The following is a 22787-nucleotide window of genomic DNA, read 5'->3' as shown; positions in this document are numbered from 1 at the left end:
CTCGATATTTATCTGGAAAGTTGTTGAAAATATCTATTCCCCATGTTCTGTTCACAAGAGTGCCCAAAGTGAGGAACTCTTCATAGCAAAGAAAATCCTCTGTTATGACCCGAATGAAGTATAAAACCTGTGCCAAGTCAGTACTATCAGTTGATTCATCCAAAGTAATATATATTTTTCCCAAAAGAAAATAGATATTTTCCTTTGGAAGTATTGCATGAAGTTGCTAAATTGAAGGCTAATTCATGCTGCCGATCAGTTATGGTTCTCCTTGAAAGAGACAATTGTTTGTACTTTGAAATGTTACCAGGGTCTAAGCATCCTACAACTTCAACAATGCATTCTTTCACAATTTCTCAATCACTGAATAACTTTCTCTTTTCCCTTTCTTCCCAAGGTGTTCTTCCTTCAGCATTCTCTTGGTCTTCTTTGACATGATGGGTGGTTAAGCAGACAGAATTAAAAAATACTGTCAAGCTGTGCAACTATTCACAAATTCCACTTCAAACAGAAACACAGTGCACCATTGTCAAAGCTGATAATAGACTGGTGTACTCGACCCCCATAAACTCTCCCTAACCAGTCTCATGTGGTGGTGGCACCAGTCAGGCAGGGGAAAGTTAGAACCAAATCATGAACGTAGCAGCTGTCAGTTTAGCCCTTATGGCTTATTAATGTTCTAATAGCCAGTCAATCTGGGAGGATTATTTCATTGAAACCTAGTTTATTCTTTCATATTTTAAATTTGTTCATTTTAAAAATAAAAATATAAAAGACAAAAATGTATTAATAATAAAGAACTTATTCTGTAAAATTTGGATTCAGTCAAAAGGCCACACTTAAGGATCTAGAAGGCCATACGTGGCCTTGAGGCCGCAGGTTCCCCATCCCTGTCTTTGCCAATTTAACCAAATTAAGATGAGATAATTAGGATGAACCTGAATCCAATACCACTGGTGCCTTAAAATGTATGGCCGAGCATGGTGGCTCATGTGTGTAATCCTAGCACTTTGGGAGGCCTAGGCAGGAGGATCTTTTGAGCCTAGAAGTTCAAGACCAGCCTGAGCAACATAGCAAGACCATCTCTCTAAAAAAAAAAAAAGAAAGAAACAAAGAAAGAAAAATTAGTCAGGCGTGGTGGTGCGCACCTGTAGTTCCAGCTACTTGGGAGGCTGAGGCAGGAGGATTGCTCGAGCTCAGGAGTTGGAGGCTACAGTGAGCTGTGATCATGACACTGCACTCCAGCCTGGGAGACAGAGTGAGACCCTGGCTCTTAAACAGGCGGGGGGCGGGGGGGGCGGGGGACGTGGACAGAGACACGCACACGAAGGAAAGACAATGTGAAGACACATGAGAACACCATGTGAAGATGGAAGCAGAGATTGGACTGGTGAAGCTACAAACTAAGGAACACCAAGGACTGCCGGCCACCACCAGAAGCCAGGAGAAAGGCAAGGAAGGATTCTACCCGGAGTCTCAGCGGGAGCATGGCTCTGCTGACACTTTGATGTCAGACTTCTGGCCTCCAGAACTGTGAGAGAAAAAATTTGTGTTGTTTTAAGCCACCCAATCACAGCAGCTGTAGCAAACAAATACGCCTTCCTTCCTCTAGATGTCTTATTATGTGTATACATAATACAATGTACATATATTATGTAAAATAATAAATTTTCCTTCTGCCTAAGCCACTTTTAGTTGAAGATGATGTCCGTACTTGCAACTGAAAAACATGACCAACATAAATTCTTGAAGTGGGGCTGGTCCCAAGGGAGGGGCCCACTGAACAGAGAAAGGGTCCGAGAGGAGCCAATGTCCACTAAAGCCCACCCATTTAACCACCCAGCACCAACATTCTCCCTTTATCTCAAACTCACACTTGCAAACACAAACACAAATTCCTGCTCCATACATCATGCTATTATACTTGTACCACCAAGAGCACACACCCCAAACTCTAGAACAAGTGTAGGACCTCAGGTGATGTCCACTTCTTCAGTTTCATCCTGAACCCTCTTTTAGTTTAATGTAGACATTAAACGGTCAAGTTGAGGACCAGCCATGTACCCTATATAAAATATGTATAAATCCAACTATATTTCGTCAAACCCTAGCCCTGGCCCCAGCCACCACCATCTCTGCCTGGCTCACTGCAACAGCCTCCTGACCAGTCCCCCTGATTCTCTACCCTGGGCCTCCTTCCAGTTATTCCACAGCACTGCCAGAATGATCCTGTTAGGACCTAAGGTAGGTGATGTCTCTCCTGTGCTCAAAACTCTCCAGTAGCTCCTGTCTCACTCAGAGAAAAAGCCAAAGTCTTTCCCCTGACTTCTGAGGCCCCAGGTGATGGAGACCCCTGTTCTACCCTCATTTCCTGTTACTCCCCCTCTTCTTCACTCCACCACAGCCCTACTGGCCTCCCTGCTGTCCCATGAACATCCAAGGAGGTTCCTGCCTCAGGACCTTTGCCCTTGCTCTGCCTGGAGTGCCCTTCCCCTCTCCTCTGCGGGCCACTACTGAAAAATCACCTCACCCATGAGGTCTCACCCAGCCACCCTTTCTAAAAAGGGGTCCTCCCAGCAACCCCTTTCCAGTGGCCCCTACACCCCCTTTTGTGGCTTTATGTTACAACTATACATTTTATTTATTCATGATGTGTATCAGTCTGTCCCCTTCACTAAAATGCACGTTCCCAGGAGGGCAGGGATTTTCCCCGACCCTGCTACACCCCGCGGCACTGTCCGGGAGGGAAAGAGAGAGGGAAGAAGGGGTGAGTGACTGTGGATGTGGCCGGTGGGGCCACTCAGCACAGCCTTGTGTTTGGGGCTGGCCATGTTCAGCTGGGCAGATGCAGGCAGGGAGGAAGCAAAAAATCAGATCTGACAGGTTTGAGTTTTGCCAAAAGAGTACGAGGAAGTGAGAGAAGAACAGGGAGCCAAAGAGGCAAACGGCAAGTGGTAATACCAGTGACCTTGGAAATGAAGTTGGGTAAGAAAAAAGTGAGGACATGAACAGGTGAGGCCCACAGAAAGATCATCAAAGGATTATATAATGGATCAGCATGGAGTTTAAGATATTCCTGGAGGAAGTGCACCCACATTGATAAATTTGGCGTAATCTTAAACTGTGCTTGCCCTCCTTGGTCTAGCACCCTTGGGTTCCACCAGTATCTATATTAGCATCCATGTAAAATTAGCAAAATCTAAGTCCAGTTGGTGTGTAAGCTTCCTCCTTGTGGACTTTATAACGGCAGCTGCACTCCTGCCTTGCTGGAGTCTGACTCAAGTCTGGATGTGATAAGTTGTGCAGGCGACAAGCACAAGGAAACTGGCTTCCCAGGGAGGTGCTGGAGCCAGATGGAAGCAGCCGCATGCGACAGAGGCCCAGGCCTGCCTTGTTGGCAAAGCTGAGCAGGATCCTGCGTCCTCCAAATCACCCCAGCGGCCACCACAGCTCAGCCATCACGCTTCCTCAATCGAGGACAACGTCTGCACAGGAGCCAAGCAAGGCTGTGAACACAACTGCCCGTGTGATTAGCAACCGCAAGGATCACACCCGGACAGCCTCGGCTCCCTTACTATTGCCCCTTCCTTCGTTTCAGTCCTTTGTTTCCCAGCAAATCCTTCATGTCAGGCCAAGCCATGTGCTGAAAGTTTAAGAATTTGGTCTCAGCATTCTTTTTCATTAAGCTGAACAGTGAGGAAAATCTGGATAACTGACTCCCCACTGCCTGCCATGGACTGCAAGAGCCCATCGCTCAACCCCGGCTGGATCTCACTGCCTCTGCCCTACCCTGGGAGAATTACCAGTCCCCAGTGCCCTAACCCTGTTTCCCTGAGGGCCTACTGCCCGCCTCCGCTCCTTGTTCCAATCCTGCCTTGTTCTGGGTTTGACATCCAAGCAACAGAATACAAGTTGGCTGAGCAAAGTGGAAAATAGAATTTATCTAAAGAATGTTGCATAGCTTACAAAATCCCTATGAGGGCAAAAGGAAAGCCTGAAGCCTACAAAACCAAGAACAGTGCTCCAGACCCTGCCCAGAGCAGGCAGAATTCCCTTAGTGCCACTAGCTCTGGGCAGCAAATGACAGATGACACTCCACAGCCAAGCCCTAACAATCCTTCACACCACACCAGAACTACCCAGGAAGCCACCTTGCTGCAAATGCTGCCACCACCAGTCCTCTCACTTTGCCTTGAGCCATCGGCTCCCAAGACGGAGTCCAGGCAAGTGTGCAGGGCAGTTGCTCCAGTGCCTCTGGGCTGCATGCGGACACCTCAGTCTGAGTCACAGCATAGCCTGTCCGCTCCCTGTACCCCACCGCTCCTGACACACCAGCCTTTCCGGGACCCTTATCCACAGTCTTCCAGGTTAGATGAAAGAAAGCAGACCCCAATGTGAGGCCAGTGGCAGGGACTCAAACATAAACCTGTCAACTCTGTGTTCGCCCACCAGGGCTCAGTGAAATTATCTCTAGACACCACACAAGAGAGCTTACAAAACACCGTGGGCCAAGCATGATCCTAGAGCTAGGGTGGTCACACCTACCTGGAAAAATGCATGTTCACAACAGGAAACCAAGCCAAGACAGGTAGACCTGTGTCTACCTTTGTGGTGACACAGCTACTTTAACAGAGAATGTGTTACAGCATTTTGGGAGAGGAAGGCCCAACACGTAAGTGCTTGCCACCTATAACTACTTGACATCAAAAAAGGAATTGACAACTCTCCCATCATCTCATTCTTAAGCATTTAAGATGCCACAGATGAAGTGATGTAACCCTACAAATTGTGCGTGGGATCTCCCCTAAACAGTATGATCGGAGAAAGTCCCAGCGCCAACCAGGGAGTATGTAGAGGATACCACTGGGTTTTTTAAGAACTTTCTCTAAACCTAAGTATAAAAAAGCTATCCTTAAGGTAAATGAAAAGCAGATAACAAGTCCTGTAGCCTTAAATATTTATCCTAGATGAGGTTCTAGCACCTAATGGACTAGAAATAGATTCTGTCCGTGGATTTGAGCAAACATTTTTAAAAATAACAAAGCCCATTAAAAGAACCCAGCTGGCAACTCAAAATGATGGCACTGAGCAATTCTTTGTCATCACTACAGCTCGGGACCTGATCACCACAAACCACCACCTATACACAGAGTCTGCAATGACCAGGAAATATCCCTCCCTACCCATGTCAGATGTTTGGACATGATGTGAATGGTTAATAAAAGGCATTGCAAGCTGAGAAAGACCCACCAGACCCACCTCAGGAGACCCAGACAAGTGACCCAGGGCACACTGTCTGCAGGCATTGAAGTTCCTCTCACCTGTCCATTGGCTCCCTCTATAAATCTGTCCTGAGCACCTGCCGTGGGCCACACATGATCCTAGAGATGGGGTGGACACATCTACCTAGGCCCCTGCCTCAAGGAGCCTATGTACCAGGAGGGAGGACAGATGCTAAATGAAATTTCATCTCAGAGAGAAAAGATAAAGCAGGGAAAGAGGAGAGAGGGCAGGAGAGCAGGGCTGGGAGGGGGTGGTCTTACATCAAGAAGAGCCTTCAACAGCGACCAATGGGTGCAACCTGAAGCATAAAACACAGTTACTAGGAACTCAGAGTCCAGCTTAAGGCGAGAATTACACACCTTAGTCTTAGAAAAGAGGAATGAAAAGTTTTCTAGACAGGGAAGAAAATGCACAAATGCTTATAATGGGAGGGAACAGGCAGACTTGGGGCCTGCAAGAGGCCACTGTGGCTGGGTGCAGAGAACACACAGGAGTTGCACAATCAGGTCTGCCAAGTGGGCCACGGGGCCAGCTGAAGAGCAGATACTTTAAGAACAACAGGAGTCAAGGGAAGGGTTTTAAGCTGCTGGGGCTGACACAATCAGAATTACTATACATACATGGAAGCAAACCAGGTCGTCTTCTTCAAAAAGCCATCTTTAACACTTTCCTGAATTAGGCAATTCTCCCATATTGGCTTAAATTGGTGAGGTTTGCTGTATTTCTAGTCCGTCCAAGTAAAGTTCCTAACTTCTTGCTTCTTTCAAAATTATCATTTGGTGGTAACTTTTTAAAATTCTTTAAATTGTGGTAAAATAGAAGCAACATAAAATTTACCATCTTAACCATTTTTAAGTTATTGGCATTAAGTACATTCACTTTTATCTTGCAAAACTGAAACTGTATCCACTGAACATCCAGTAACTTCCCATTCTCCCCTCCCCTCACTCCTGGTGACCAACATTCTGCTTTCTGTTTCTAAGACGCAGACCACGCTAGGTACACCTCATACAAGTGGAATTGGACAAAATTCGTCCTTTTCTGACTGGCTTATTTCACTTCGCATAATGTCCTCAAGGTTCATCCAGGTAGCATGTGTCAGAATTTCCTTCCTCTCTAAGGCTGAATGATATTCCATTGCACGAATATAACATATTTTGTTTATCCATCCATCCAATGATAGACACTTGGGTTGCTTCTACCTTTTGGCGACTGTGAATAATGCTGCTATGAACATGGGTGTACAAATATCTCTGCAAGTCCCTGCTGTCAATTCTCTTACCCAGACTAACTTCTTGCTTTTAACGATACTCTCTACACGCTAGTCATATGTAATTTATAATAGGGGTTAAGAGCAGGCTGGGCAAATCATAATTGTGTCCGTTAACACTGTATGTATTGATACATCCGAGGACTCCCACTGTGCCTACGAAGGGAAAAGGAGACACCTGCTCCCTGGGACATCCCACTGGAAACTCACACCACTACAGACAGAGATCATTACCTCCATTCTAACACACAACATAATTTGGTCTTAGGAACTTAATGAAGAGATAGTCTCCATTTTTCCCTTCAAAATTACCTAGTAGAGAAAGAATGCCATGTTTGACTTTTTTGGAGAATTTAAAATTTAGCTTTGGAAACCAATTACACATCTCAGACTTAGAAAAGACAGCAAAAAATTCCCCCAGAAAACTTTTTCAAACCCACAATCTGACTTTAAACTTTATAATGAAGGTGACCAGCAAAGTTGGCTTGATTCTATTACCAAAACAGTCTAAAATTGTCTACTCTCTTTCTTTGTTCTTTTTATTGATATTCACATTCTCTGTAAATGAGGTTGAAATTTAATTAGAGCTGTTTACAAAACGTATTCTATTAAACATAACTGCATGTGAAGTATTTATATTTTATACATTTATATGTAGAAAATATATTTTATTAAAAGTATTTTTCTCTGAATAATTCTATGTATTTAAATATAAAAAACTGCTATGTGGCCATTTAAGGAACTTAATAATTATACAAAAAATTCTGGAGGTGAATGGTGGTGACAGTTGCACAACAGTGAGAATGTACTTACTACTGAACTGCACACTTTAAAATGGTTAAGATGGTAAATGTTATATGTGCATTTTACCACAATTAACATTTTTTCAAATAAAAGAAATCATAGTTATTGGAATAACTAATGTTAGGCAGGACTGGTCACTGGTCAGCAGGAGAAACTGCTCCCAAGGTGGCTCAGGTTAAGTTATCAAGGGTAAGCCTTCATAACTTCCCAGGCAAATCAGCAGAAGAGATCTTTTACTGGAGGAGGTGTTACATCTGCCTTGGAGTAGAAGTGGTGCAGCCCAGAATTGTTCTGAATTTCCTCAAGCCGAATACTGATATTTCTTCACATGGTAAGAGTTCTGATGTTGAGGTGCCTCACACAGCAATGTCAAAAGAAATTTGCTATCTGCCAGATGAGGAACAAACTTAGAAACAGCTGTGACTGCCTGTGCATGCATAAACTGACCCAGGCACAAAAGGTTTCTAATGACATGTATCTGCATCGGCAGTACCACAGAGTACCAACATTGTTGAATTTGAACTTAAATTTGAATACCTCACTAACCAATAAATATCTTCAAAAATAGTACACCATGATATACAACTAAGACTAAACATTTTTATGTATGCAGAAGGTTGCCTTTCACATGACTAAGTTCTATAATCAAAATAGGCATCAATTGCCAAATCTTTGGGGCAGATCATAAAATGTTAAAAGTCAGGACAGGTTGATGAGACTGACTGATCACTACACATTTTTCTGTTCTAAGTTCCAGCTGAATTTCCAGAACAGTTGTTTAATTACCACAGATATATAATGCAATTATGAAAAAAGTGAAATTTTGAGATTAACGAAAGAGGAAACGCAGGCACATAGTAACTTTTAATATGCCTTGAAATTATACCGTCAATGATAAGAGGGCACAAGAGGTCAAGAGCATGAGCATGGGATATGAAAAGTATTAAGGCTCTCAGACAAAGCTATCAATGGCCAAAAGAGACAAAAGAAAAAATTATACTATGCATGAAAAGAAAGCTTAATAGTCAAGTTTTGTGATATTGAAGAATAAAACAGTATGAAGTATGGGCATAAATGTGGCTACCATTGGTTAGATATTTTATGGAAGCTACATTTATTAGAGTATTTCTTTTTTTCTAAAAAAAAAACATGCTGCTTACTAGAGGTTGGGCTTTATAATGGAAGATGCATCACCAGTCTTTTGCTACAGTAATTTAGTATGTGATGAGCCACAATATTTTTGCCACAGTGAAGAACAGTTGCTGAAGGCCACCTTGTCTCTCACTTTTTATTATTGACCCAATGCAAACTCTTCTGATGAAATTACAATACATCTTTTAATTAGTCAAAAGTGTGCACTGTAAATCTAATCTCTGGTACACTGATAAGTAATGGAAAGCAGTTTCTAACGCTAATTCTAAATAGACCCTAAGCAATGTTTAATATGTTTAAGATTGGTGTCATTGACTATGCTTACCTGAGAAGAAAACATGTGATAACCAAAAGAAACACTGAAAGTGTATGTAATAATTCTACATGGCTATCAGACACTTAAATTTCACAAAGAGATTCAGCAACTTGAGAAAACTCCTGTGCCTTTACCAAAGAACCATACCATCTATCTCAAGAATGAAATTTAGGAGACTTCTCATGTGATACACTATGGGACCAATACACTAGAAATTCAAATTAAAAAAGCCTGAAATGGTACCAAAATTGAAAACTCTAATACCTAAGGGAAAGCCCTACCCTGTGATACTGTAAAAGTAATGAAAGCATATTTTTTAAGATAAAAATACTGTACACTGGAAGGCAGTGGAAGGAAAACACTTAAACAGCTGAAGACCCTGAGAACAAGAGAACTCCAAAATCACCAACAGATAATCACCACAAAATCCTGTAGCTAGCTAAAGAACAGCAGTGAAACAGCAGGATTTCTGCAGAGTCCACTTTGCAAGACAAAATTACTGGGAGTAGAAACCAAATTGCTAATGACAGAGATAATATGGGCAAAAAAATAAAAGGAAATAAATGGAAGATACAAGTGGCAGGCTAGAGAAGAGAAGACATATCTCAAAAAGTATACAGCCAAAGCAACTGTCATTTTATGAAAATAACAAGTGCTAGAGTTATGGAACTAGAAATCTATCTTATCTATAAACAGTAATGAAATGAGAAGAAGAAAGGAGGAAAATTTTAATAATAAAAAGCAATGAAGAAAGAGATATGAAGCATTCAAGAAAAATTGGTAAAGAAGACAGGTAAAGAGGGTCCAACATATGTATAACAGGAGTGCTGAGACAAAAGAAACAGAACAAGCACTAAAAACTATAACACATGGAGCCACTCTCTAAGTTTAAAAAAAAAAAAAAAAAGACTTAAAACTACATAATGACCCAAATGAAAAAATAGGCAAAGGACCTGAATAGACATTTCTCAAAAGAAGATATATAAATGGTCAACAAGCATATGAAAAGATGTTCAACATTACTAACCGTTAGTGAAATGCAAATCAAAACTACAGGGAGATATCATCTCACACCCATCAGATGGCTACAATAAAATAATAGATAATAACATGTGTTGGAGAGGATGTGGAGAAACTAAAACCCTTAGGCATTCCTGGTGGAAATGTAAAATGGTACAGCCACTATGGAAAATAGTTTGTCAGTTCCTCAAAACCTTAAAAATAGAATTTCCATAAGATCCAGCAAAATATACATCCAAAAGAATGGAAATCAGGGTCCAAAAGAGATACTTATACACCTATGTGCATGGCAGCATTATTCACAATAGCCCAGAGGTGGAAGCAACCCAAGTACCCAAGTATCCATTATTGGGTGAATGGATAAACAAAAGGTGGTATAGACACACATAGTGGAATATTACTCATCATTAAAAAGGAAAGAAATTCTGACTTATGCTAAACATGGATGAACCTTGAGGATATTATGCTAAGTGAAATAAGCCAATCATAAAAAGACAACATTGTATGATTCTACTTATATGAAATACCTAGAATAATCAAATTCATAGAAACAAAAAACAGAATGGTGGTTTTCAGGGGCTGGGGGGAGACAGAAATTAGAAGTAGTTTAATGGGTACAGAGTTTCAGTTTTTCAAGATTAAAAAGTTCTGAGGATTAGTTGTACAACAATATAAATATACTTAACAATAATGAACTGTACACTTAAAATGATTAAGACAATAAATTTTATGTTATGCATATTTTACCAAAATTTTTTAAATTAAGTTAAATTAAACTATATATTGAAAAGTAACATCACACAGCTAAAAAAATTTCCAGAGCAGTCATATCAAGACATAATCTAGTAAAATTGTTAAAGAAGAAAGGATAATGGCATCTGCACTCGAATGTTTATAGCAGCACAATTCACAATTGCAAACATATGGAAACAACCCAAGTGCCCATCAATACAAGAGTGGATTAATAAAATGTCGTATGTGTATACCATGGAGTTCTACTCAGCCACAAAAAACAATGGTGATATAGCACCTCTTATATTATCCTGGATAGAGCTGCAACCCATTCTACTAAGTGAAGTATCACAAGAATGGTTTTAAAAACAAGCATCACATGTACTCAACATCAAATTGGTACTAATTGATCAACACTTACATGCACATATAGTAGTAACATTTATTGAGTGTTGGGCAGGTGGGAGGGGGGAGGGGGGAATGGGAATATTCACACCTAATGGGTGCAGTGTGCACTGTCTGGGGGATGGACATGCTCGAAGCTCTGACTTGGGCAGGGCAAAGGCAATATATGTAACCTAAACATTTGTACCCCCATAATACGCTGAAATAAAAAAAAAAAGAAAGGATAATGGGACTACAAAAGCATCAGAAGGGCCTTCCAACACTGTTTGCTGTGTTTCAGTTCTTTGCAGGGGGCAGGGGGGGAAACAACCAAATAAGAAGAGTTATAGTTTTCATTACAGGAGGTGCATAAATGGGCATTTGTTATATTACCCTCTATACTCATCTATATGTTTGACATATTTAATCTCACATTCACACAAATGATAAAGGGAACCTATCAGCTCTGTTAAATTAAATTTAGCTTGAGGAGTCTTCTGTACTTGGGCCCTTATGTAATGAACTGCAGCCTAACTTAGTACACTAACTATCTGAAAGCCTAACTCAGGAGTATACTTCTGTAACAAATAGCTGAGTCTTAGCCAATCACAGTAGCTGAGCTCCAGTCAATTACAGGCAGCCAACTGTTGGACCCTGTTCAAATAAGGTGAACTCTGAGCTGTAACCAATCGGCTGTCTGTAACTCACTTCCATTTTCTGTAACTCATTTCCTTTCTATCCATAAATACTTTCAGACCACATTACAGCCTGGAGCTCTCTGAACGTGTCCTGGTTCTGAAGGCTGCCCAATTCTAGAATCTTGAGTAAAAGCCAATTAAGAGCTGCAAAACTACATTTGTTGTAAATTTGTCTTTTAACAGTTTCCATAAATGGAAAGTTCAGACATTAGTGCTTTTCTCAGGCCAAGCTTAAACCAAGAGCTCAACATCACTGAAGTCCCAATTCTTCTCCACCTTCTGCCCTGCCTCTGTGGCATCAGGTTCATCCACAAACACACCCCCAAGCTCTCCCCTTATCATGACTAAATGGCCCAGCCTAAGTCCTCACACCAAGGGAAGCAAGAGCATTTCTTCCAGAAACTCCCATTCAGGTCCCCAGTTCACTCTCTCACATTGACTGAAATCACCTCATGAGCTCATTCCTGAAACAATTGCTGAGGCAAGATAGTGGGATACGATGATTAACTTAAGCTAAACAGGAGCCTTCCTAGAGTTGGGGGTGGAGTCGATCCTAAGAACAGAAAAGGGAAATCAAGGTAAACAAAGGAGAAATAGATTCTGTGAAGCACCTACAACACCTACAGCAGAGACCATAGTTCTGGTGGCTGTTTCTTACCCTTGCAGGTCCTGTCCCTCTGCTGACCTCCTTGTAACCCTCAAGACATGATCAGACACATCTGGACTTACTCTGAGGATGTATCTAGGTCCTTGCTCTGCTACAAATACATAGTAACTTTAATTTACAAAGCACAGGGTCCTTTAGAGGTAGGACAACTTTTACAATATTCACCTGAGTAAGATCGAACAAATCAGAAATAATCATCCCTCACTTCTTGACACTCACACACACACACAAAAAAAAAAGTTACAAAAAAGCAAGTACCTAGTAAAAAAAGCATTGATAGTCAATGAACAAGTCCTACCGAAGATGGTAGAAAGGCTGAAAAGTTCCTCTGGGTACTCACTCAATTAATGCTCATTTATTCCATTTGCTGCAAAAGCAAGTACTATAAATAATTTATCTCACTTAGGAAAAGATCATTCCCATCATTTTATCTGAATGTTATCTTGATGTTCTGAAGTCTGACAGTTACCAAAGCAAATAAAAATTCTCACGTTCTAAATGCTAAGAAAATCATTAATAATTCATTCACATTGAAACTTTCTTGATAACTGTTGCTTCCTTGTTCTTGCCATAAATTAACTTTTAAAAAAAATTCAAATCTAAGGAATTTCCAGGACTTTACTAGAATATAAAAATACTCTAATTTAAACCAAAATTCATAACCAAAAGTTAACCCACCTATGACTTTTTGTGTCATTTATCTTTCTCCGAGGCCCAATCAATAACAGATTGATTCATTCACTCACGAGCAAACATTTCATAAGTGCCCTACATATGCCCGAAGGGAACTTACACATCATCCTTCCTGAGCTCTTCTTTTACGGATAAGGAAACTGAGGTCAAAGAGAGTGAGTAATCTGCCCACAGCCACAGAGCTAATAAATATGAGAAACCACGGGAGCAATCAGCTTTCCTCCCCTCCACCAGATGCGTTCTCCACCCTGCCATGCTTCCTTCTCCAGCTGCAGCATGGCTCCAATGCAGTCTGCCCCCACAAAGAACACTTGGTCAAATTTGTGGCCATCCAGTGTGGTCTGAACACCCTTCCTACAACTAGAGGATTTCCCATATGAGTTCTTTCCATGATAAGGTAGAAAGAAGAGCTTGTTTAACCTCCTTGCAGCTGGGGCTCAGGCAGGTTGCTTGGCTTTGCCAATCAGGTGAGCAGTGTGAAGCAGTGGGCACAAGTGGGGGAGGCAGCCGGATTTTGAGGCAGCAGTGGCAGAGCTTCCGGTGTTCAAACCCCAGGGAGCTAGGGTGTCTGTGCTGAGTGATGGTCACAAAGCTGTCTTCACTTGTCATTGCCCAGGGCTGAGGTTTGGGCACTGATCCTGGTGTGGAATTCTGTGAAACTGGCTGAAATGGATTCTGGTATGCCTGGGAGCTATATTCATAATAAAGGCGGAGGGTGGGGGGGAGTGTCTCTGCTTGAAATGTCACTATGCATCACAACATATCAATTCTCATCTATCTATCCAAGTCTTAAAACTTTTTAAAATAAATGGTTCTTCTCCATTAAAAAGAAGATAATCATCTCTCACAAAGATAATAAAAAGTTAAAGCACAAAAAAAAGGAAAAATAAGACAATGATGGGACTACTGCACTTTTAGCAATATGTTCTGAATTTTCAAATGCCTCTATACAAAAAAAAAAAAAAGATTAGGAAGATAGAAGAGTGAAAACCAAATCAAAATATCCCTTTGCCAAAATCGAATGACAAAGCAAAGCTGGTTCCAAGCCTCTGTTCCCCACAGTCGGTCCTCATGGCTCTTTGGAAGCAGGAAGCAAGAGAGAAGGAAGTAAATAAAACCCTGAACAATTTCACTAACAGTCCCCAACTTAGAGAGTAGCAGAAGGGAAACAGCTTAAGGCAGCCTTCAGAGAATAAGCAGAATTTTCCCCAACACCTCCATGTCCTCCCAGAAATGGAATAAATGTTGTGACTCCCTGTTGGAAGGAAAGCAAGAAACTCTTGCATGTGGTTACAGATGGTAAACGTTCAAATGTGACAATGTCAAAGGAACAGTCTTCTAAATTGGACAGTATGGAGCGGGAAATGGAAACAAGCATAGCAGCACTCCTTCCCTCGTCTTAATGAATAGTCATTAAGATGAGGCCTAAAACTGACAAACCTAGAAAGGGAGTATGCCTGGGATTTAAAGTGAAAATGTAATCCAACAACAAAACAAAAAAGCCCCGGAGACAGAGGGAACATGTGGTAATTTTTTATTTTTCATAGCAAGTAGACAATAGATACAATTTGAGAATTTCTAAATCAAGAAGCAGAAGGTTACACTTAACAAATATATAGAGTTATATGAGTAACCATTGGAAAAACTAAAAGTAGACTCTAAGCCATCCAAAGCACCAGCAGGGAAACACCACGTGAATGCACTCAAATAACAAACAATGAATCCAGCACAGTGGCCTGCACATGTAGTCCTAGCTACTGGGGAGGCTGAAGCGGGAGGATCGCTTGAGCCCAGGAGTTCGAAACCATCCTGGGAAATATAGTGAGACCCACTCCCCACCCTCCCACCCCCGTCTCTAAAAAAAGTAATAATAATAACAAAGGAGGGAAAGAGAACAAAAAAGATAAACTAGATGGTAGAGTAATAGAATTAGGGCCCAGAATATCTGTGATAACAGTAAATGCAGGTGAGACAAATCATTATTATTTTTGGCAACAGATAGGTTACACAGCTAGAAGAAACAAGGGAATCAAAATTTTAAAACTTTTAGAAAAAGAGCATTTAGCAAGTAGACTATTTGTAAAATTTAAAATTAGCTTTTTTTCCTATATACAAGCAAAAACAGTTAGAAAAAATAGACTGAAAAGACCCCCTCACAGTGACACCTGAAGAGAAAGGCACAGCTGGGTATTCTTCTGAACAAGACGTGGGCTAAACCCATACAAAGAAAACTGGGAAATTCTCCAATGGGACAAAAAGAAGAAATTAAATCAAAAGTAACAACATGTTCCTGTATTAAAAGTTTCAATAGCGTAAAGTTATTAATTCTCCCTAAATTAATTTGTAAATTTGCTGTAAATCAATTAAAATACCAAGAGGATTTGAGAATTTACTTTGGAACTTGACAAAATGACACCAGTAATAACCTGAAAAACCAAACGTGAGAATTACCAGGTATGGCAGATTGTATTTTCTACTGATGGCCACAACAATATCATCCACCCACATGCTTTTCTGCAGTGCGATTTTGCCCTCCTCCCATCAGGAGGTAGGGCCTATGTCCGCTCACCTTGAATGCAGGCATGTTTGTGATTGCTTCAGCCAATAGAGTATATACGAAATGACCTCCATGTGACTTCTGAGACAAGGCTGGAAAAGGACATCAGCTTCTACCTGGTGATCTTGGAATACTTGCTCTGGGGGAAGCAGCCATCTTGTAGGAATTTCAACTACCCTGAGACCACAGTCCTGGAGAGGATACAGCAGGCATTCTGCTGACTTCCAGCGGCCAGCCGGCAACAACTGCCAGCCATGGGAGTGAGGCATCTAGGATATCTCTCCCCACTGAGACTTCAGATGACTGCAGCCCCAGTCTACATCTGACACAATCACTTGAGACCCCCAAGCAGAATCACCCAGCAGAGCACTTCCAAATTTCTCAACAAAAAAATCACGAACAAAATAAAAACACCTGTTTTAAGCTGCAATTTGGGGATAATTTGTGATTCCTGGGACTGGAATTCCAGGAAAATTCTGTTAAAAAAAAAAAAAAAGAAAAGAAAAGGAAAAGAAAGAGCCAAGGGGAATTAGCCCTATCACGTTTTAAAACACAATGAATCAAAATCCAATCATTAATTTATTTAATAAATAAATATTGAAGATCTACAGGTCCATTGCAGGCTAGGCATGAGGGAGGCAATGGTGTACAAAATCTTTGTCTTTATGGGGTTTGGGTTTTAGTGAGAAAGACAAAAAAATTTCTGGTAGTATTAAGTACTCTAAAGGAAAATAAAGATCAGGACAAGCAAGTAGAAAGTGCTTCTAGTAATAGAGTGGTGAGGAGCTGGCTGTGGAGCTTACTGGTCTCGAACTCCTGGCCTTAAGCAATTCTCCTACCTCGTCTTCCCAAAGTACTGGGATTGCAGGCATAAGCCACGGCACCTGGACTGTCCCTTAAATGCTCACAGAGATCAGGTAAGAGCTTGGGGAATTCTCTCTTACTGCTTGCTGCTGGGTTTGTAAACGGTGCAGCCTGTTCTGGGGGCAAGTTGAAATATCTATCTCCATCTAAAATGTATGTACCCCCCGACCTAGAAATCTCTTGGCTAAGTAATTACCCTATGAAGATTCTTACAAATGTTAGCTCATACTTCCAAGTATCTTGTAACAAAAATGAGAAAAACTGAAGTGTCGGATCAATAATTGTAGCTTATTAAATAAATTGCATTATAGTAATTCAATAGAGCACCACGAAGACTTTTAAAAAATTAGATGAGCTATATAGTCAGTGAGCTACAAGATGCATTAAGTGACATTAAGAAAGGTCGGAACTATGTGCATAGGATCTCCCCTTCTGACTCCTAGAAAAAGAAGGTACTCAGGGAGTAAACGCATCCATGATCTCCTTGCCTGGGGGGAAACCCCTGCAGAGAGGAGAAAGACTTGGACTTTTCATTTGGTACCTCTCTGTAGCACCTGAATTTTCTAACAAGATGCTGTACAAGTTTTACTTGTGTCTTTTTTAAGACCACCACCTCTGCCCACACTCCCTGCCAAAGCCCCCCACTCTCCTGCTTGTGTATGAGAGCTTCTCCCAAAGAAAGAAAATTCCTTGCAAAATTCCCAACAAACAGAGAAAATAAAACTCCTGGGCTCAAGCGATCCTCCCATCTCAGCCTCCTGAGTAGCGGGGACTACAGGCATGCACCACCATGCCTGCCTAATTTAAAAAAAAAAAATTGTTTTTAAAGACAGGGTCTCACTATGTTGCCCAGGCTGGTCTCAAACTCCCAGCCCCAAGCGATTCTCCTACCGCATCCTCCCAAAGTACTGGGATTACAGGCATAAGCCACAGCACCCAGCCTGTCCTTTAAATGCTCACAGGGGTAACCTGAACCATGAATCAGTGTATGACAGCTTCTCCCCAAAGAAAGAATCAAAGTTGCTAGACAAGACAAAAATTGTTTTCTCTTTTGGTACTGTTTGTATTTCCAAGAATAACTGAATGGTATTTCTTAAATAAAAAAAATTTAAGGAAGAAAGTCCTCTAACAACAAAATATTAAATTGTGTTACCATACTTTCATTCTATCTATTATTATAGGAAAACCTGCACAACCCTATTGCAGCAACCACTATGATGAATGAGGCTCTATGTAAGTGCAGCACTCACACATTGCTCAGAATAGCACCATCCGGGTTACCTGGTTACTCACATATTCCCACATCTCCCACGCTGGCCAAGCAGGCACATGCCCGAGCAGCTCTCACACCTGAAGAAGAAAAGATGGGCACCACACCCTCCTATCTCCCCTACTGAAGGCTGCACCCTTCTTTTGCAACCTCTTTCCTCTTTCTAGAGCTCAGAATGGTCTGGATCCCCCTAGGCAAGGCAGACATTCTCCTGAGCACAAAGTGAAGAAGTCGTTCTTGACCACCACCTCTGCCCGCTCTCCCTGTCAAAGCCCCCCAGTCTCCTGCTTGTATATGAGAGCCTCTCCCAAAGAAAGAAAATTCCTTGCAAAATTCCCAATGAACAGAGAAAATAAAATATATTTCCTAATTCATTGGTTTATTCAGCAATTTTCATCCCTGAAAAATGTCAGCAACCAGTTTTCCCAAGAGTAACAAAAATAAATATTTATTCTGAGTGTTTCTCGCAAGATCTTCCAGGGTACTCCCTCCCCTGGCTGACTCCTACACATTTTTTTGCCTCTCCAACCTTCTCTAATTTTTCTGTCTCCATCACATCTCTTCCTCGATATGAGGCTCTGTCCTCTAAAGTTCTCTCTCCCTTGGCTTCGGCCCCATGCAGGCGGCTCCCGACCCCCACACTCCCACACTCGGAGTTTCCCACCTGTAGTCCCCACGAATGCTCTCCTCTAACTCAGACTCTCAGCACCCGCAGCCAGTGGGACTTGGGAGGCCGCACCCCCATAGGGCACAGGCTGGGGCAGCCATCTTGGGGCCCTCCATCCACAGCCAAAGAGAGGAACGCTCTGCTCCTAGACACCTGGGAGTGCATGATGCACAATGTATTCCTTCTCTGGAGCTTACAAGTTTGCCCATGTGCAAATAACCCACCAGGACCTCAGCACGCGCAGCCAGTGCCTGAAGAGCTCTCTTAACTTACTTATGGAGAACAAAATTGTAAAATATTAGTCTTTCTAAAACAGTGCTGTGTCAGAAACCTGCACACCGGGCTCTGGCCCAGGTTCTCCTCCTTCTGGTGACTTCCCATTGTGCTTTCAAGGACTCTTTCAGGCCAGCTGACTTAGATCAATACCACCCTGCATGACCGTAGCTTCCACTCAGGGAGCAGGAGCAGGGTTTTGGTTTCTTCTCTCCAAAAGCCCAGAGCTCAGACGCACACTGCTCCACCTCATTCTCTGTGTGGAGAGGAGCAGTGTGGAGGTTGACACACAAACCATTCTGATCACAGGCCCATCCCCCCCACCCTCCCCACAGGCATCCTCCTGCTTGCATCTGTGTGACCAAGAGAGCCCAGTCCAGAGACTCAGGCCAGAACAGAGAAGCTGCCGACCCGGGTGACACAGTGTCCCCATTGGAGACACAGGAGGGGTGAAGCTGGCAGGACAGCTTCACATCCACACCCACTCAATGTTCGCCTCCACAGGCACTGTGCAGCTCTCATTTGCAACTGAAAAGTAATAAATAACAACTTGTTTACAAGGTCTGCATTGTAAAAATACCTGGTGTGACCTTGTTCCAGTACCTGGATCTGCAGGCGGGGGCATGTTCCCTCCCTCAAGCTCAGCCAGCCCTGGCCAAGTTCCTACTGGTTCCGCATCATCTGGGAGCTCTCAGATATCCCCACCAGACGTTACTCCTAGAAATCTGTGCCAATCGCTCATGTTTATCTTAGAACGTTACACTGTCATAAACGTGGATAATCTTAATGGGTAAGGTGACAACTGTCTATATACCTTCACTAGGCCATAGCGCAGTCTGGTTTGGAAACAGCACTCAGATTCAGTCCCCTTTTTCACAAATGATAAAATGAGGCTCAGAGAGGTTAAAGAATTGGCCAGTCATTCTTTCATCATTTCACAGATTTTTCTTCAACACCCACCTGTTTCAGGGGATGCCTGCCCCTCAGAAACTCACCCATCCCCAAAGATGGGGGTGCAGGTGGGGCTTCTTGCTCCTGGAAGCAAGAGCAGCAGAGGAAGGAGTGTGCAGGGCACTCAGAGAGGAACAGGCTGCTGTCTTGTGACCACTGCTGTCCCTGCCCAGCAGGCCCACCACCAGAAGGTGAACAATCTTCCTGCCCTCTGGTGCTCTTAGTATTCCCTCTGGATGTCTCAGCTGGGTTAGTTTCCTATTGCTACTATAACAAATTACCATGAACCTAGTGACTTAAGGCAACACAAATTTATTATCTTTTTTTTTTTTTTTTTTTTTTTTTTTTTTTTTTGAGACAGAGTCTCACTTTGTTGCCCAGGCTAGAGTGAGTGCCGTGGCATCAGCCTAGCTCACAGCAACCTCAGACTCCTGGGCTTAAGCGATCCTACTGCCTCAGCCTCCCGAGTAGCTGGGACTACAGGCATGAGCCACCATGCCCGGCTAATTTTTTTGTATATATATTTTTAGTTGGCCAGATAATTTCTTTCTATTTTTGGTAGAGATGGGGTCTCACTCTTGCTCAGGCTGGTCTCGAACTCCTGACCTCGAGCGATCCACCCGCCTCGGCCTCCCAGAGCTAGGATTACAGGCGTGAGCCACTGCGCCCGGCCCAAATTTATTATCTTATAGTTCTGGAAGTCAGAAGTCCAAAATCAGCCTCACTGGGCTAAATTAAAGGCGTCTGCAGGCCACACTCCTGTAGGCTCTGGGGAGAATCCATTTCCTTAGCTTTTCCAGCTTTGAGAGGCTGCCCACGTTCCCTGGCACGTGACTCTCTTCCTCCATCATCCCAATCTCTTGCTTCCATCATCATGTCTCCTGCTGCTGACTCAGACCTTCTGCCCCACTCTTATGAGTCCCTAGTGATTAGACTGGGTCCACATAAATAATCCAGGATAGTCCCCCATCTCCAGATCCTTAACTTGGTCACATCTGCAAAGTCCCTTTTTGCTGTAGAAGACATATATTCACAGCTCCCAGGGATTAGGATGTGGATTTCTTCGGGGGACCATCCTTCGGCCTACCACACACCACACTGACCTAGCACATTCAGCTTTTCAGCTTTCTAGTTCTCCAAAATTGGGTTAGTCCCAGCACCTGGTCCACACTAGCAAAAGTGGAACTCCACATGCTGTTTTGCATTTGCACTGTAAGGATTGCTCTGGACCTGTGTGAAGGGCAAATTGAAGGGACCAGAGTAGAAGTGGAGAAGCCAGTTACGGGGCTGCCAAAATAATGTGGGTAAGACATATACACAGTGGGAGAAGTAGACATTTTTGAGGAAGAATCAACAGGACTCTGTGATCACAAGAAGCTAAGTTAAGGACACTTAGGTGTCTGGTAGGTGGAACTGGGTGAATGGTGGTACCACCCCTTGAAAGCAGAGAAGACACAAGACTAGAGGGGAATGTGAGGGACTTGGCCGGGGGCATCCTGAATCTGAGGTGCCTGTGACATGTCCAAGTGGAGATGTGAAGTTGGCAATGGGGTATTTCAGGAGGAGGGAGGTGACAGCCTCAAATGCAAAGAACTCTGCGAGTCACAGAGTGCCCAATGGTGCAGGCAGAGAGGAGTCTGGGCCGGGGAATGTCTTCCTGCTAAGGCAAAGCTCATCTGGCCCCATCTTTTGGTGTCAGTCCCTGCCCTTGCTATGTCCACTATAAAGGTGTCCCTCACAGGGGCAATGCCTGATCATCATTCCCGGGGAGCGTGGCCATGTCCCACCTCAGTTCTGGGTGGTCCTGAGGACTCTTTGAGCCTGGGCTACAGTGGTGGACATGTGTCCCACAGCCTCATGTAGGGGAGCCTGTTTGCCTACCACTGAGAGGCCCTCATGGCACCACCTGACTCCACTCCCAGCACATTTAACGTGTCCCGCAGCAACACGGAAACTCCCAGATGTTGTTATCCCACATACGGTCCATGGGAAATCTCAGACCCAAGCTTCCAGACCAGAGGTCAGCAAACTATGACCCTTGGACCTAATCTGGCCACTGCTTTTATAAACAAAGTTTTACGGGAACACAGCCATACCCAATCATTTATGAATTGTCTGTGGCTGTTTCACACTGTAACGACAGAGTTGAGGACTTGCCACAGAAGGCCATGTGGCCCACAAAGCTTAAAATATTTACTACCCTGTACAGAAAAAATTTGTCCACCTCTGTCTAGACATTTCCCTCCCTCAGTGCTACCTTACGGCTCCTGCATCATGTTGGAGGACGTGGAGGGGAAGGTTCCCACATTTACCTACCCGGCTTCCCCCCGGTGGAGTAGTGCAGGGCGCTCCAGCTCTATGTCCCTTCTCAGGGACCCAAGAAGCTTCTTCACTTACAAATCTCTCTCCCAACTCCTCAGAGTTCTTCCTCCCAGCCCCAGAAGACTTTCTCCTTCCCCTTCCTTTCTACTTCTGGTGGATGGGCACTTCCCTCCATCATATCCTCCGTCCTACCATCTTGGGGCTTAAGAATAAAACAATTTTCAGGCCACCTAGCTTTGCTCTCAGTACATAAAGGAAAGCTTCTAGAATAAAATTCTTTTTCTCTTGCAACAAACCCTGGTTTTCATGACTGTAGTCTCTCTAGAGACTTAAGAAAGTCAGTGTTGGGACTCAAAGCTGAGTAATGAGTTCTTTGTATGTAGATAATACCTGCTATGGCCCCCAAGCAATGAATGCCCTTGCTTTAATGGGTGGAAGAGCTGCAGGGTAACATGATTTACAGGAAGGAAAAAATGGGTCAATTTAAATTTTCAAAAATATTATTCTTGCAATAACTACAGTAAGGTCCAAAAAGTTTCCACTAGGCAGTGGAAAAAGAGGTATGGAATGAAATTTGGAAAATTAGGGCAGGACTCACGGGAGAGCCAGCTGGAGATGAGCTCTGCTAACCAGTATGAGACTATGAGTTGCTCCCCTGGAGTTCTCCTGCTGATGGGGATCATTTGGGTGAAGGCAAGAAAAAGAAGGCCACCAAAAGTTGTGAAGAAAAGTTAAGATCAGTTACTGGCAGAGGAAGCAGAGAGAAGAGTTTCAGCTCAGCACATGAGGGAGAGACGCTTTAGAGGGTAAGATGTTCTGCACCCAAGAATCCCCAGAGTCTACAATTCCAAGAGCAAAAGCAAG

The 22787-nt window shown here is 43.0% G+C and overlaps 1 protein-coding gene across 2 annotated transcripts in view; it reads right to left on the bottom strand.

The window, feature by feature from the left end:
- FAM189A1 (family with sequence similarity 189 member A1) overlaps positions 1–22787 on the bottom strand; it is a 325715-nt gene that overhangs the window by 289165 nt on the left and 13763 nt on the right. The window lies entirely within an intron of this gene.

The sequence above is a fragment of the Lemur catta genome, chromosome 9 (genome assembly GCF_020740605.2).
Source record: "Lemur catta isolate mLemCat1 chromosome 9, mLemCat1.pri, whole genome shotgun sequence".
NCBI lineage: Eukaryota > Metazoa > Chordata > Mammalia > Primates > Lemuridae > Lemur > Lemur catta.
Note: the sequence above shows the minus strand (reverse complement) of the source record. Positions and strands in the feature narration are given on the sequence as shown.